The following is a 4,895-nucleotide window of genomic DNA, read 5'->3' as shown; positions in this document are numbered from 1 at the left end:
GCGCAAAACCGCCCCCTTCGGAGGTGCCCCTGCCAAGATAGCGGGAGCTCTGCCGGGCCGACCCCGCAGGGGTGAAGGCTCCAGGTCAACAACAGCCCCACAGATCTGCACCGGCCGCGGGTGCTGCCCCGGGGCTGCCGGGGCACTCGGGCTGTTGGCAGGAGCGGTATCAGTGCCATGCACGCCGAGGAATGTCCTGGTGCTGCTGCTCTGCCCCTCAGCTGCATCTGGGGAGGGCCAGCACCTTGCCAAAAGATGTAACTGCCAGGCGGGAAGCAACACTAAAGTCTTGCTCTTTGATCATCACCTCATCTCTCCGTGCCCTCTGGGCAGGCATAAAGCAGGGTAACAGTCCACCCCCCTCCCTGTAGGTAGGGTAAGGTCATGCAAGTAGCACAGAGGGGTCCCCAGGACTTCAGGGTTAAAATCGCAGTGAAACCCAGTCTTTGCAAGCAAGGAAGCCCCATTAAAACAGCCAGACTGTTTTAGTCCCGCTGGGCAGTGTCCAAGCATGAGCCTCTCTGCTGGGCCTCCATGCCAGCCCCTGGCAAGCAGACCAGCAGTAATGAGCATCACCACATCCGCATCCCTCCTTGGGTGATGGGAGAGATGGGGAGATGAGCCTCCTCATTGCAGGAAGGCAAAAAAAATCCCAGAGGATTTTGAGTGGGGGGCCCATGGGATACCCCAGGTCTGCATCTTTATAGGAACAAGAGCCCACACTGTCCTCAGCCCCATATCTCTCCTCCAGATGCTTGGTACTCTGTCTCCTCTCCAGCTAACTGGTGGGAGCACCAGGCCAGTTGTGGAAAATGTGGAGAGCCAGGCCAGCCCCAGGTGCTTCCCCAGGAAGGATGCAAAGATGGGTGTTATTTTGAAGGGACAACAAAGCTGTGGCCAGGTGCCAGTGTCACCGCTGTATTTCCATTCTCTCAATTGCCTTTTCCCTCACCTCCTCCACAGCCTCTTTGCTACAGGACAAGAGCCAGCAGATCCTCTCCCAGATGCCAGTTCTGGCCACAATCCTTCCTCAGCCTGCATGGCAGCACGTGTCAGGACTGTGGCCAAGGGGCAACTGCTCCCAAGCATGGCTGTGTGTGCCTGGATTGCTGGGAGAGAGCAGGATGGAATGACATCTTCCAAGGCAGCATGATGGCTTTTCCTGAAACGGTCATACCCAACTAGTTCACCCACTTTTTGTCAGGGCAATTAAGAAATGCAACAGCAAAGGCCAAAACACGTGGTCTTCTGGAAGATGGGGGTACTCACGGTGTTGTGAAATTCTTGGCTATTGCACTCTTGGCTTGGTGAGACTGGAGCAGAGAGAGCAGGCTCTCCTGGGAGCCATGCCTGCCAGCCCTAACCTGGAAGGTTAGGGTAGTAGAGGGGTTGCAGCATGATTCTGACACAAAAAAAGCCTAGATTTCACAGCTTCTTGGGACCTGTAATAGCTGACTGCACCCCAGTGCAATCCATGAGTTGATCAGGGCATACAGACAGAGTATCCCTCAAACCTGCTCCCAGGAAGGCAGGAGCTAGCACTGCCACTCCTCTGAGTGGCTGGGATCCAGAGGAAGCAGTTGCCATTCAGGGCAGAAGATCAAAGTCTCTTTTTTGTCCCCAGATATCTGTTGCCTCTCTGCCTCTACACCCCGGGGTGCCTGGAATGCCCCACAGCCCCTGTCCCATGGAGTGCACAGCCAATGGGAGCCCTATAACTACCTCCCACCCCACAGGCCACTGCATGTCCCACAACCTTTGGCCTCAGCCCAACAGCACATCCAACTTAGCACCACACCGTAGCATTTAGTTCTTGGCTTTCCCATCCCTTCCAGACTGAAGAGCCATGTTAGTTGCAGTATTTCTTCCCATAGAAGTGTTCAAGTCACCTCACAACATCATTCGTGATAAGATGCTGGCAAAGCAGATTTTCACAGAATAATCTGAGTTGGAAGGGACCAAAAATAACCAGCAAATCCAACCCTTAAGTGAATGGCCTATGCAGGGATCAAACCCACAACCTTGGCCTTACTAGCACCATGCTCTAACCAGCTAACCTCAGAGCTGCATGTGTTTTGGCTGCTTTTAAATTGCCTTATCATGGGTCACACAACTGGTCACACGAGGGTCAGCTATGCTGCAAAACTGAAGTGAAACCATATTTTCCTTCCCACATTTTGATCTCATGTTCTCAGCATGAATCCCAGAGGAAGAACGCTGTCACATCATGAGATATGGTACAAAAGAATGCAGAGTCATTTGAGTCAAGTCAGAGGACTCACAAGCCCCCCAGGAGTTCAGAGGACACGAGGACATCTCCTAAAATAACCAAGCCAGGCCACAATGAGAAGGAACACCCTGAAGCTGGGAAGACAGATCAGAAGTCAGCAGTTACCAATCCTACATGCTCTTTCCTCTTCATCTATTTCCCAGCTTTTACTTTCTGCTCCTTGTGAAGATTTTTGGCTGGACTGGGCAGCCTGAGCACCTGGGCTCAGCATCGCCAGCAGTACAGGCACCGCTGTGTGAACAACAGGTGTCCCTGAGAGAGGTGGCACCAGCCACCAAGCACCGATAGCCAGCCAACTCCCAACCACCTGTAAGGTGAAGGGTGCTCCACTGCTCAGGGGTACACAGCACTGCCTTTGAAGAACTCTCATTTTAAGGTATTTCACTGCCAACACCAGCTGAGGTGCAAAAATATCTGAGTTTCTAGAATGTCAGCTTTCTTCTCTTTTTCTCGGCACGTGTAGAAATGGGGAACTGACTGCTCAGCGCACGCACGTTGTGAGAGGGAACGGAAAACACCTGCAGCGAGTCTCTGCCAGGGCAGGTCGGGGCTGGCGCGGCGGAGCCCCTCCCCTCCTGTAGCCGGAAGGGGGGCACCCAGAACGGTGGCCAGGGGGAGGAATAAATCCGACTGCCGCCTTCCTTGCCTGCGTTGCGGCATTGCTCCAGGGAACGTCCCGAGTCTGAGCTCTCCTGCAGGTGTCCCTCCTTCGGCGGGACCTCGGTGTGGAATCGCTGCCCTGCGCCTGGCACGGTGTGCACAGGTAAAGGCGCTGCTGGAAGGTGAGGGCTTGGCGGGGGGAGCTCAGGAGGAGCATAAAAAACAGGGCGGAGCTGGGACTGCTTTCCCCGGGTTACACTTTCCTGAGCTGCAGGCTGTATCCAGACTGTTGCGGTGAGAAATGATCAGAGGATCCAGCTTGCAGGACTGATCTAAACTCTTTCTGAACCCTCTTACACCTTGGGCTTCCACCAAGGCACCCACCAGCACCATGTCCCATGGTTCAGTCACACGCCAAGTGACAATAGTTTTCCCTCCTGTGACTGGCATCACCACAGCTGGGGAGGGATGAACCTGGAGAAGAGAAAGCCTGGGCACTGGAGCCTGGCTCAGACCTCCTCTGCTAAACAGAACTGGCAGGTCCACCAGCACGTCTTGCCTGAGAGACGCTTTACAGACTTGTCTCCAGACTGCCACGCTGAATTTCAGGTCTAGTTAATCCCCTCTATCAGATTTTTTGCTTTACACCAAACATAATCCTCTTTGCAATCATGTGTTCTGCCAAACTACAAACTTTCTGCTCCTATCCTTCTTTCCTGGGAGAGGATTTGAGGCAATAATCCGGGCCTACTGATTTATTTTTCTAATGAGCAAGGGACAAACGAGCACAGTACTGCAGAACATGCGCACACACGAACCTTGAAGCGTTCCCTAGTTGTGACATGCTTTTGAGGGATGCCCTGAGCTGAAGGACTGAGGCTGGAAGTAGTTACCTGCTCTCACAGTGGGCCACAGGCAGCCTGTGTCCTGATGTGGGCTGTCCATACTTCTTGTGTTTAGGGGCTGGAAGTCATAATACCTACCATGCTTCCCATCGTACAAATAAAATAGCAATCTGTGCAGCTCAACACAAAAGAAAGGCACCCCGGGCATCTCTGCCCATTCAGATCTAAAAAGGCAGCCCTGAGCATGTGTGACTTGCTGGGACCTGAGGATGCTGAGAGCTTCCCAAACCAGAGCAAGTCCTGTGTCTGGTTTGCACCACCCAGGGAGGAAAATATTTTTCCTGCCCTCATCCCTCAAAATGCTGAGAGAGTGGGAATGCTGAATCTGTGACCTGCTCCTTCTTCTACTGCGGTACGAGCATGAGGTGTTAACCTCATCTCCCTGCCTCACTTTCAGCCCTTCCTGAGGGGAAGCTGAGACTTGGTGTGCACCCAGTGAAACACTTGCCACTTGGCAAGTGGCTCGTACCAAGGGCACCTAAAGGCAATTTATAAAGAATGCAGTTTCATTCTTTATAAAGGAATGAGGTCATCGTGAGGAGGGAACCACTCTCTTCTACCATGCCTACAGAGAGAGTACTAGAGGAAATGGCCTTTAGCTGAGATGGGAGATTCAGACTAGGTATTAGAAATTTTTTTTTCCCTGTTGGGGTGGTCAGGCACTGGAATAGGTTTCCTAGAGAGGTGATGGGGTCACCGTGCAAGCGTTTACGAGGTGCCTGGATCTGGTGCTGGATCACACGGTTTAATGGTTTAGGGGTTATGGGGATGGTGCTGGGTTGATGGCTGGACTGGATGACCTTGGAGGTGTCTTCTATGATTCTGCGCTTCCTTACGCTCGCAGGGCCAGGCAGGGCACGCAGGAGCCACACGCCCGAGCCCGTGGGGGAGCTGTGCGGGCAGCGGGCCGCAGACCCACATCAGCAGCAAAGGCGCAGCAGGGACGTGCCCGCGGCTCCGTGCTGGGTGGAGGGGAGCGGGGAGGCGGGGCCAGTGTGGCGAAATATGATCGCGCTCGGCGATTGGCCGGGCCTGCGCCGGGCTGCAAAGGGCGCACACGGCACGGCCGCTCAGTTGAGCCGGCGCGGGGGGGGGGCGGG

General features: G+C 54.2%; 1 protein-coding gene across 2 annotated transcripts in view; it reads left to right on the top strand.

Annotated features, from left to right (window-relative positions):
* Positions 1–2,965: 2,965 nt before the first annotated feature.
* The window catches only part of TFRC (transferrin receptor), an 18,280-nt gene continuing 16,350 nt past the window's right edge, over positions 2,966–4,895 (top strand). Inside the window, exon 1 of one of the 2 annotated variants that reach the window (XM_017727037.1) lies at positions 2,966–3,053. The gene's annotated coding sequence lies outside the window, so the exon portion shown is untranslated. Of the gene's footprint in view, positions 3,054–4,833; positions 4,894–4,895 lie in introns of those variants that run through there. The other variant, XM_008644557.2, reaches the window with a different exon arrangement.

The sequence above is a fragment of the Corvus brachyrhynchos genome, unplaced genomic scaffold (assembly GCF_000691975.1).
Source record: "Corvus brachyrhynchos isolate BGI_N302 unplaced genomic scaffold, ASM69197v1 scaffold162, whole genome shotgun sequence".
Classification (NCBI taxonomy): domain Eukaryota; kingdom Metazoa; phylum Chordata; class Aves; order Passeriformes; family Corvidae; genus Corvus; species Corvus brachyrhynchos.
This window is presented reverse-complemented; position numbering and strand designations above follow the sequence as displayed.